Consider the following 12,652-nt stretch of genomic DNA (forward strand, 5'->3'; position numbering starts at 1 on the left):
AATGGTCTTTTGAAAAAATCCGGGCTCATCCTGTAATTAGGCAGCCTTTGACTGCTAGTTTATTCTACAGTCAAACAGGAAAGCAAGACATCAGGAACTCGTGTGATGCCGATTTTTTCACTAGTTGAATCCTTCGAAATAAGTACTTTGTTCTTCCAACTAACATAGTAGCAAAGGAAGGTAATAATGGTTTGGTTTTGTTTGGGGTTTTGTTTTTGTTTTTTGCCCTTTTTCTAACAGTCACTCCAAAATGCCCGCATGCCAAATAGCACTTAACGTGGACCAAGCAGGCCGCAAGGTTTGGATCATCCTGATCAGATTCCAGAGCTCAATTTTTGGTTTGGAAAATGGAGTCAATTTACAGCATCCTTCTTTAGTAATTCCCTTAAGGTCTCTTGTGTTTATTGAAAACATGTATCTCATCTTTTTTTTTTTTTTTCTTAAAGTAAGCTTTACACCCAATATGGTGGTTAAACTCAAGACCTTAAGATCAAGAATCACATGCTCTGGGGCACCTGGGTAGCTCGGTGGGTTAAAGCCTCTGCCTTGGGCTGAGGTCATGATCCCAGGGTCCCGGGATAGAGCTCTCTGCTCACCGGGAGCCTGCTTCCACCTCTCTGCCTGCCTCTCTGCCTACTTGTGATCTCTGCCTGTCAAATAAATAAATAAATAAATAAACTCTTTAAAAAAAAAAAATCACATGCTCTACTGACTGAGTCAGTCAGATGCTCCTTAAGTATATTTTAAAAATTCTTAAAGATAATTTGAGTCACTTATAACAATAATTTAAAAAAGACTAAGGCAGTCAATTTAGAAGACTAACCATTACATAAAAGTAGGGTGAAATTAAAACTCTGGGCTGATACAATTACACTGGCTGGACATTGCTCGAACATAACACCTACAATACGGATTTTGGAGTTCGACAAACTTGTTTTGTCTGCCATTTCCTCATTTGCAAATGTTGGGGAAGTCATTTCATGTCTGAGATTTTTAACATTCTCACCCGTGAAATAATGTCATCATTATGTTGTAGGGTGTGATGAGGATTAACTAAAAATGAGATGACCTCCATTCTGGGTGATACTTCGGACAGCCATTTCCTTTCTCTTGTCAGTCACTCGAAGAGAGAATTACGTCGGTTTTATTGTTGCTATCTATCCTCTCAGGGTTCTCAAGAAGTGTGATTCCTGTATCAGCAGTGTCAATATCACCTGGGGACTTGTTAGGAAGGTGACTTCTCCGGCCCTACCCAGTATCTCCTGAATTAGATTCTGGGGGGAGGGGCCTACAATCCATATTAAAGTTTGAGAAATGTGGCTGTATTGGATTTCTCTAACTAGGCCCTACAGTGAAACTGAGTAAGTAGCTGGGTGACTGGGAAAAATTCCAAAAGCTGTCTGTTAGAAAGAACCATTAGAATGCAGACTACAGGCACACTAGAGCTCTTCCTTGGAACAATGGATATCAACAGAACACAGTTTTGTCCTTTTACCGTTGGAAATAACAGAACTCCTGCAGCTCGTACCGGATGGATGGAATTTAGAAGCCTTCTATGAGTTAGTTCCTCTGGTTATATTTCTTTTTCCAATCTAAGTCTGATGATTATCATTTGTTCAGAGTTTTTTTCGGTTGTTTTTTGTTTGTTTGGGGGGGGGGTTAATGTATAAATAGGGACATCTGAACCCTGGAAAAATGGGCTCAAAGTAAAGTGGTCTCCTGATATTGATGGAGCTCTTAATGGGCCCTCGGGGCGTCCTTCTAGGACTGGGGGAAGTTGCTCTTTGTAATGAACAAAGCTATCAAAACAGACAGATGCTCCGGACCTCTATGACGCATGCACTGGGTTCAGCCTCAGGGCCATAAAGTCATGGCACCCTTTGTACCCAAGCAATGCAGGGCAGGGTGGGCCTGGGAGGAGCTGCCTTCACTACGTGATAGAGATAAGGTCTCAAACACTGTCCTAGACCACCAATTATCTGTGAACCAAATTTGGACATCATGGGTTTATAGTATTTCATTCAAAGATTTTAAGTACTTGGAGAGTTATTTATGACTTCTTAGGGGCAGTAATCACACCCATCTGTGATTTCTTGAACGCTATCCAAAGTTCAGAAGAACAAATTTCTACACTGAATTCTTTCCATAGAATCAGTTAACTAGAACATAGTATTGCAGCACTTTTTTTGTTGGCATATGTCAAAAGGGAATAACCAAAACCTTTAAGGAAGGAGAGTGTTAAAATAGAGATAAACTACCTCATCGAAAGTATCTTCATAGAGTATGGCAATCTCATAGAAAACAATAGTTTTCTGGATTACCCTAAGAAGTTATACAAAAGATACAAAACACATGAAGCTTTCCTTTATTGTCGCAAAGAATTCTTACTTTATTTTTTTGTTGACTTAAAGTAACATTGATAAAATGCAGTATTTTGAAATGACATATTTAGCCCTAATCGCAGCAAAAGTAGAGAAGGTGGATACCTGGGTGGCTCAGTGGGTTAAAGCCTCTGCCTTCGGCTGGGATCATGATCCCAGGGTCCTGGGATCAAGTCCCGCATGGGGCTTTCTGCTCAGCAGGGAGCCTGCTTCCGTTCCTCTCTCTCTGCCTACTTGTGATCTCTGTCTGTCAAATAAATAGATAAAATCTTAAAAAAAAAAAAGTAAAGAAGTTTCAGGGAAAAGACTGTGGTTTTATGTTTGCGTAAATTCTCAGGATGAAGTATGCTTTCTTTTTTTAAAGATTTTATTTATTTATTTGACAGAGAGAAATCACAAGTAGATGGAGAGGCAGGCAGAGAGAGAGGGAAGCAGGCTCCCCGCCGAGCAGAGAGCCCGATATGGGACTCGATCCCAGGACCCTGAGATCATAACCGGAGCCGAAGGCAGAGGCTTAACCCACTGAGCCACCCAGGCGCCCCTGAAGTATGCTTTCACTGTCCTTTTTTTGTCTTATCTATCTCAAGATTTTTGTAATCTCATATATTAAAAAGTGGGATAAATTGTGTACATTTTCACGTATAAATTCTATCTATACACTCATGAAATTTGATTTGGATTAATTTCTAGCATGGTACTTTGGGTTGAAAGCAGTTTACTATCAAGAAAATATATATCAGGGACGCCTGGGTGGCTCAGTCCATTAATCAGCTGCCTTCCGCTTGGATCGTGGTCCTGGGGTCCTGGGATTGAGTCCCACATCGGGATCCCTGCTAAGTGGGGAGTCTGTTTCTCCCTCTGCCCCTCTCTCTCTCATGAATAAATAAATAAAATCTTAAAATATATATATGTAGATATATATCAAAAGCATTGAAATTCCGTTCTTGATTTTTACAAATGGTTTAAGAATGCCACATGCTCCTGCACTCGCTCTCACGGTAGGAAATCTTAAAAGAAAAAGGTGGGGGGAGGGGCAAGGTAGCTCCTAAGGTTGTTCCAATTTCTTCTTTAGAGGAAGGCTGCTCTCTCTGTTTCCTATTCTTTTTTTTTTTTATTTAAATTCAATTAACTAACATATAATGTATTATTAGTTTTAGTGGTAGAGGTCAGTGATTCATCAGTCTTATATAATACCCAGTGCTCATCACATCCTGTGCTCTACTTAATGTCCCTAACCCAGGTATCCCATCCCCCCGTCTCCCCTCCAACAGCCCTTGGTTTGCTCCTATGATTAAGAGTCTCTTATGGATTGTCTTCCTCTCTGGTTTCGTCTTGTTTTATTTTTCCCTCTCTCCCTTATGATCCTCTGTTTTGTTTCTTAAACTCCACACATGAATGAGATCATATGATAATTGTCTTTCTTTGATTGACTTATTTTGCTTAGCATAATACCCTCTAGTTCCATCCACATTGTTGCAAATGGCAATATTTCATTTTTGATGGCTGCATAATATTCCACTGTATATAGGTACCACATCTTCTTTATCTATGCTTCTGTCAGTGGACCTCTAGGCTCTTTCCATAGTTTGACTATTGTGGACGTTGCTGCTATAAACATTGGGGTGCCTTTGGATCACTACATTTATATCTTTGGAGTAAATACCCAGTAGTACAATTGCTGAATATAAGGTAGCTCTATTTTTAACTTCTTGATGAACCTCCATACCGTCTTCCAGAGTGGCTCTTCTGCTGGCATTCCCACCAGCCATGTAAGAGGATTCCCTTTCTCTGCATCCCCACCAACATCTGTTGTTTCTTGACTTGTTAATTTTAGTCATTCTGACTGATGGGAGGTAGTATCTCATTGCTTTGATTTGTATTTCCCTGATGCCGAGTGATGTGGAGCATTTTCTCATGTGTCTGTTGGCCATTTTTATGTCTTCTTTGAGAAAGACCTATTCATGTCTTAAGGCCATTCACATTCTTAAATACCAAACCCCCTCAGCTACAAATACACCCCTGGACAAGCCCAAGGCAAGTTTATTCCCTTAGTAAGAGGGCCTGAAATTTTCCCAGGTGACTGGAAGCCTAGAGCTGGGCAGTCAAGGCAGCATCATAGCAGTCCTCCAAAACACTGACTCCCAGTCCCGGCTGAGGTGAGGATCTAGGAATCTGAACTTTTTATGAACAGCCAGATGGTTCTTACCAGAAGTTTGGGAAATGTCCGTCATCTTTAACAACATTTTGTGCCATTGTTGTAGTATATACTCTGAATAGTAAATGTTGAGGGGCACGGGTGGGGAGGGCAGGAGGGATGCTCCAAATCAGGCATTATTTTTTCTAAGTATCTCAAGAAGGCTTTCTGGGTCTCAGAGGCTTTTAAAACTGCCATGTAGGAATAAGAAGTGGTGGGGGGCCACTGGGTGGTTCAGTGGGTTAAAGCCTCTGCCTTCAGCTCAGGTCATGATCTCAGGGTCCTGGGATCGAGCCCCACATCAGGACTCTCTGCTCAGGGAGTCTGCTTCCTCCTTTCTCTGCCTGCCTCTCAGCCTACTTGTGATCTCCGTCTGTCAAATAAATAAACTCTTTTGAAGGGGGGCGGGATGAAAAATGAAAAATGGCATGTTCTCCCAATCGAGCCAGCCAGGTGCCCCCCCTCCATTTTACCACAATTAAAAATTTATTTTTTATTTTTTATTTTTTTTTATTTTTTATTTTTTAAAGATTTTATTTATTTATTTGTCAGAGAGAATGAGAGTGAGAGTGAGCACAGGCAGACAGAGTGGAAGGCAGATGCAGAGGGAGAAGCAGGCTCCCTGCGGAGCAAGGAGCCCTATGTGGGATCCCAGGACGCTGGGATCATGACCTGCGCCGAAGGCAGCTGCTTAACCAACTGAGCCACCCAGGTGTCCCAAAAAAAAATTTTTTTTAAAAGAGGGACCTTCCTCTCTTGATGTCAGGGTTGTGAGTTCAAGCCCCACATTGGGTGTATATATTACTTAAAAATAAAATTGGGGGGCACCTGGGTAGCTCAGGTGGTTAAGTGTCTGCCCTCAGCTCAGTTTATGATCCCAGTGTCCTAGGATGGAGCCCTGCATCTGGCTCCCTGCTCAGCAGGAAGCCTGCTTCTCCCTCTCCCTCTGCCTGCAGCTCCCCCTGCTTGTGCTCACTCTCTGTCAAGTGAATAAATAAAATCTTTTTTTTTTTTTAAGGCTTTTTTAAGAAACTGAGATATTGACAGATACTACAAATGGACAAACCATCTGAATTCTGGGGTTCTAGAAGTACCATCTACTCCCAAAAGAAAAAGTACCACCCAGATGGAAGGCCTTTCCTGAACTCCGAATGGTTACTTCCCTGTTATCTAGTCTTTGTTCCTAATCTCTTCCTCTGGGATCCCAGCATTAACTGTAAAGTGAGGGCCGGACGCTCCCTCACTCCCGAGAGAAGCTTCACTTTCAGTGTTTACCCCATACCCCCTCTCTAAGTGGCTACCTGTCAGTTTCCATTTCAGCTCTACCTTTCTACTCCCGGGGCTGCTGACCACCAGCTGACATATTACCTGTATTGATTGTCTAAGAGCTGTCAAGGTGGAGGGAAAGACTATTCTAAGGCAGCCCCAAGCTCTTAGCTGAGTGGGATCATAAACGCCCCCATTAAAGGTTTCATTCAATAACAATCTTTGCTAAAGTAAATGGACATCAGTCTCCCACCCCCACCACGAATACAGAGCCCATTATCAATGGGCAAGAGAGCCCTGAACGGCGCTGGTATCAGTTTCCACATTTTCAAATGATTCTTTTAATGAAAAGCTGCGTTCTTTTCAGGCCATAAAACACCCAGGAAAAGTCTATTCATTTAGCTATGGTACATATTAGCTTATTTATTTATGGCTAATGCTGCCATCAGCATTCCCTGGATGTGGAGTTAACTCACTTAATGATTGCTTGATAAAGGGCTAAAAAGCAAATATGCTGAAACCGGCTCTCATGCAGGGTGCACTGCCGACAGCCATGATCCAGAGTGATTTAAGTTGATTTTTTCATTTCAAACACAAATCCGCTGGTCTATACACTATGTAAAACTATTCATCACCCGTAGAGCATTTAATATTCGCATGCCTATTGGATCCAGAGCTCACAGAAATGTATTTTCCACCGATTTCATAGGAAATAAGCATAGTGCCATAATTTAACCAAATATCTTTAAAGAAAATCTTTAAAAAATAAAGGAAAATCTTTACCACCAAATTGTGGTCTCTCTTTGGCAAGAATGCCTCCCACTTCTCTTCTTCCCTACCTCCCCAACATCTCACACTCATGAAATAATTACCGAGCCCCTAATCTGGAGCATCTCAGCAGCTGTGTGTCTTGTATGACTGACACTCATTGATTGTGGACAGAATCAAGTTTGTTGAGTTAGAAACAGGGCCTAAATGAGGCTGGTCAGTGAGGGATAGGGGGGAAAAATTGGGACTTGTACACTGGTGTTTGCTAAAAGGTTAGGGTTCAGAATTTAATTCACTGTGGGTCACCTGGGTGGCTCAGAGGGTTAAGCCTATTCCTTGGGCTCAGGTCATGATCTCAGGGTCCTGGGATGGAGCGCCCCCCACCCATCAGGCTCTCAGCAGGGAGCCTGCTTCCCTCTCCCTCTGCCTGCCTCTCTACCTACTTGTGATCTCTCTCTCTGTGTCAAATAAATAAAATCTTTTAAAAAAAAATTTGATTCACTATTTTTTTTAGAGATTTTATTTATTTATTTGAGAGAGAAAGAGAGAAGAGTAAGCTGACCTGCTGATCACGGAGCCTGTTGCAGGACTCGATCTCAGGACTCTGAGATCGTGACCTGAGTCGAAGGCAGACGCTTAACCGACGGAGACACCCAGGTGCCGCTGATTAGCGATTTCTGTTAGGGCAGTTCTAAAGATAATTTGAAAAGTTCAATTGTATTTATTTGTTAGTGGCTAATAGTGCACATAACGGAACAATGAGTAATGAAAGTGTGTACAGTAAAGTAGAAGTGTTCTTTCATGAAATTACCCCCCTCTTTTCTGTTGTTGTTAAAGAAAGGCCTTCAAAGTCACTTCAAAATCCTGTCCTGCTGAAACACACACGGGGGCCGAAGGAGGACTGCTAGGCAGCCTCATAGTGTGTGAGCCCAGAAAGAGATCAAGTAACTTCCACTTTTGCCTTTCGGGCAGACCCCATGGCTATTTTAATGTCCACCTGGTGTTAGAGAGATGCAAGTCTGCGTCTGAAACTCATCAATCCTGCCGACATGCTGGCCACTCCTGTTTCCTCGGGAGCCCTTACAGGGTCCCCTCCTGACTTCATCTGTAAATGCCGCATCCTGCATTGTCTTCTCACTATACACTGTCATCCCAGTCTCCTGCCTCGGCCTTGCTGGCTCTGCTGGTCATCTCTACCCTGATAATTCTTACCTTCTTACCTGACTTCTATTTTTTTTTTTTAAGATTTTATTTATTTATTTATCAGAGAGTGCACAAACAGGGGTGCGGCAGGCCGAGGGAGAAGCAGGCTCCCCGCTGAGCAGGAAGCCCCATGCATGACTCCATCCTAGGACTCTGGGATCATGACCTGTACTGAAGGCAGATGCTTCACTAGCTGAGCCACCCCGGCGTCCCTTGATCTGACTTCTTACTTGGAATCTCTGTGTGCCTTGGAAGCAACTGATTTCAACACATCTGAAACCAAACTTAAGATCTTTCCTACAAACCTGACTGCCCACCAGACATCCCTGACTTACGAATGGTCCCCGCCACCTGCCATCCTAGGAACCTGGTTGTCAAGGCTGACATGCAGCTCGTACAATTCACTTCTTTTTCTTTTCTTTTCTTTTTTTTTAAGATTTTATTTATTTATTTGACAGAGAGAGAGTAAGCACAAGTAGGCAGAGAGGCAGGCAGAGAGGGGGGGGGAAGCAGGCTCCCCACTGAGCAGGGAGCCCGATGCAGGGCTCGATCCCAGGACCCTAAGATCATGACTCGAGCTGAAGGCAGAGGCTTAACCCACTGAGCCACCCAGGCGCCCCGTCATACAATTCACGTCTAACCCAAGGGCCCATCGTCTCAACCTGGGCCCACAGGGTAGTTATCACATCTACTCTTGCCCTCCTCCACTCATGTGCTTCCTGGCCAGGCCAGAGGCATCTTTTCAAATCAGGTATCTGTTATCATTTCTTTGCTTGAGCACCTTTAATTAACTTCACATTCATAATTCAAAACCTTTCACCCTGGGGCATCTGGGTGGGTGCAGTGGTTGGCGTCTGACTTTGGCTCAGGTCATAATCTGGGGGTCCTGGGATGAGCCCCCAAGCTCTGCCCCTGTCGGGCTTCCTCAGCCAGGAGCCTGCTTCTTCTCCCTCTCCTCTGCAGCTCCCCCGGCTCTGCTCGTTCTCTCTCTCTTTCTCAAATAAATAAATAAAATCTTTGAAAAAGGGGAAAACCAAAAACCTTTCACCCTAGCCAGAAGGCCTCCAGTTTCCTTCTGAGACACCACTCCTCTTGGAACTCTGTGCTCTGGCCTATGAGCCAAACTGTTCCCTGCCCCAGGGCCTTTACTAATTATATCCCTTCAACCTGGAACATTCCCCACTCTTCTGGAATCTAGCTTTAAACGCCACCTGCTTGGATTTGGGTCTAGGCTCCACCATTTAACCTGCCGTGTGACCTTTAACTTCTGCAGGCATCAGTTCCCTTATCTGCAAAATGGGGGAAATATTAGTACTTACCTAAATGAGCTATGATAAGGTTAAGTAAAACCATGTTCTCAACACAGTGCATGGCATTTAGTACATGTTCAGTAAATGTTAGATACTAAAATCTGTAATTATTTCCTTCTATGTATCCAGCAGGCATATTGTCCTGGATATAGTAAGTGGCTCAATAAATATTTGTGGAATGAATAAATGAATGGACAAGTGTAGGAAAGAAAGACAAGATTTGGCCTTCCCTTTATTGTCATTACTGTGGAGCTAAAATATCCCTATGTTAGAGTGACAGCAGCTACCCAGGATATCTGACAGCCTGGGGAGGGAAGACAACGACACCAAGCAAAAGAACAAACAGGAAAGCACAGCACGTGTGAAGACAAGGAAGGGAAAGACAGCACAGTGATGAGTTTATTATATCTTGTGCTAGCAGACAGCAATGACAGCCCTGAGATCCACTGGAGGACCAGCGGGATTGGGGGTGAGATATAGGAGGCAAGGTGGGAATGCACTTACTCAGTCAACAGTATGCAAAGTCCTAGGTGCTAGAGATGCCAAGTACAGTGGGTTCAAGATGCAGTAAAGAAGCGCCGGGGTGGCTCAGTTGGTAAAGCACCTGACTGCTGATTTCAGCTCAGGTCATGATCTCCTGAGATCCAGCTCTGAACTAGGCGTGGAGCTACTTAAGATTTTCTATCTATCTCTCTCTCCCTCTCCTTCTGCCCCTTCCGCCCCCACTTGTGCCCTCTCTCTCTCTCTCAAAAGAAAAAAAAAAAAAGAAAGTACATTACCCTGTAATGCCTCTGGAAAATCCCATATGGCCACCATCCAGCTGCTTCTAGACCTTGCTATTTTCATACACTCAGTAAGTTCTCAACATCACCAGTAATCAAAAGAGGTGGGCACGCTCATTCTACCAGGAACAATATAAAACTGGCACAATCCTTTTTTTTTTTTAATAATTTTAAAGATTTTATTTATTTATTTGAGAGACAGAGCACAAGAGAGAAGGTCAGAGGGAGAAGCACACTCCCAGTGGAGCCGGGAGCCTGGTGCAGGATTCCATCCCAGGACTCCAGGATCACGACCTGAGTAGAAGGCAGTCGCTTAGCCAGCTGAGCCACCCAAGCACCCCAGCACAATTCTTTTAGAAAGCAGTTATGTGCTGTGCATCCAAAGCCCTGAGAAGATCTGTAGTCTGTAACCTGGTAGCTCCAGTTCAAGGAATCCTTTCTACAAACTCAGATGTGCAGAGGTTTGTGAACAAACACATTCTTGGCCGCACTGCATCGTAGTTAGTAACAAAAATGGATAACAAGGTAAGACGTAGCCGATGACAGGATGGGGTACTGGGTAGCTCTTGAAGTTTTTCAAAGACTGCTTGCCATTCTTTCTACAAACCAGTGTGACATTGGGAAAAGCTTACAATATAATGCTAGGCCAAAGAAAGTCCAAACTCTCACTAGCAGTGTGTGTCTATACAGACATTAGTACATGTAGCTCTTCATTTAAAACAGATAAAAATGACAATTTTCCAGGCATTAGTCCCTAGGCGGAGGGAAATAACATAGGAAACCCTTCTAAAGAACTTCTTCAGGTCTAACTCAAATTCTTTCAAGACTCTCTCTAAACAAGAAAGGGATCACACCATCCAGGACTGGCCTGTCCCTCCACTGGCTTCAGTCTGCTTTTCTGTCAAATGAGGAGGTGGGACTCTATTATTATCGGTAAGGATTCTGTGAACAAATAAATATGCAAGGTAGCCACCATCTCTGTTAACATCTGCCATTGTCAGAACTTCCTCTTTCTTGGTCCCATTTGGAAAGGCTCCATTGGGGTGCAAAGCTAATAAGCATTTGAATGGGAAAACTCTAGAAACAGCTAGCAGCCTCCAACAGGGGAATTGAGGCAGAAAGAGAAAAGAACAGAACAGGGCGTCCAGTGTGTTGGGGGATGGGGTGGGTAACAGGGCAGGTCGTGAAGAATACAATCACGGCTCCTAGAGACCCGCAAGCGGTTGCCTCGGGGCCAGCAGATGGCCGGAACAACCTCTCCTGGCTGCGTCCCCGGGGGCCCAGCGACCGCCCCGGATTCCACCCCCTCCGTGCTCTATGGTCTTGAGTGGGTGTGGGTCTGGTGAGTGTTTTGAATCGCTAAGACCCTCCCTTCCCGCCAGCATGGTGGGTGGGGGTGAGGGCCGCGGGGGGGAGGCGCGGCGCTGCCTCCTCTCCTACAGGGATTGCCCTCGGCAGATTTCGGGGTGAGGGCAGGCCAAAGGTCACCGCGGCGTCGGAGACCTCCAAGGGACTGAGGGGCTGTTTGAAGCCTCTCGGGCCTAACCAGAACTCTATATCGGAGAGCGTTTAATTGGCCTTGTAATTTCCGATCGATTCCCGAAATCAACACTCGGGGCGAAAAGGGTGGAGACGCCACGACCCCGGCCCGCGGCCCACCCCACCCCTCAGAAGGCGGCGAGGGTCCCGCCGGCCCCCACCCCTCGCTCTCTCGGCCCCGGCTTGTAGCGCACCTTGGAAGCGTGGGTTCCCCGCACGTGGCGGGGCCCGGGGCAGGAGTGAGGGGGGACGCGGAGGAGACGCGAGCGAATACCCTTCTCCCCCACGGACAGCACGAGGACGCAGGAGGGAGAGAGGATTCCCAGAGGAGCAGAGTCGAAATTCTAAAATAACTTTTTTTTTTTTTTTTGCCCTTGGGGAAAGTTGATGCGTAACATCCAGCCACCTAGAGATAATTATCTTCCAGTCTCTGCCCATTCAAATTATGTCTTTATGTCTTCCTTATTAAACAGAAATGGTTTTTGTAAACTGCCCCCCCTTACTACGTAGTGGACGTTTTCTGTTTATCATTAAGTATTCTTCCATAAAACGACTTTAAACGTGCGCATTCAATTTCACTAGAAGGATGTCCTATGAGTTAGAATCAATGGCGCACTGTTGACTATTTAGGTAGCTTCCAATTTTTCAATATTACGAGGAGCTGTGCTAAACATCTGTGTAGATAAATATTTGCCTGCATCCCGGAGTGTTCCTCATTCGAATCGATTTCTAGACGCAAACTAATGGGACCAAACATAGGGAAGGAATGGGAAGATTTAAGGTGGGCCCAGGTGTGCTGATAGCTGACAGCACCGCGGAGAGACTAAGGCAGTGGCTGAGCCCTCCACAGTGGCTATTGTTGTTTCTTCCTGACTTACCCTCTGGCTTTCTTCCCTTCCCCCCCTTAATTATTATTCAGAGCTTTCTTGGAGAAAGCGGGGCGCCGATTTCACCCGGACTGCCAGAGGTTTCCCAGGTAGGGAGGACCGCCCCCGCCCATAGGGTCCTCACCGGGAGTGGGGGTGGGAGTGCTGGAGGGGATAGAGGCACACACAGGGTCCAGATCCAGTTTGTGGATGGATGTCCCCTCCCAGGTGACATCCAGGGCCCGGCACATCCCCCCCCGTGCGTGGGCGTGGCGGGGGGAGTTCGTGACAATGGCCAGGACTACTGGTGACCCTCCTCTGAGCCGCTGGCCATGGGGCCCCA

The sequence above is a fragment of the Mustela putorius genome, unplaced genomic scaffold (genome assembly GCF_011764305.1).
Source record: "Mustela putorius furo isolate JIRA1106 unplaced genomic scaffold, ASM1176430v1.1 tig00003846_pilon_pilon_pilon, whole genome shotgun sequence".
In the NCBI taxonomy this organism is placed as follows: domain Eukaryota; kingdom Metazoa; phylum Chordata; class Mammalia; order Carnivora; family Mustelidae; genus Mustela; species Mustela putorius.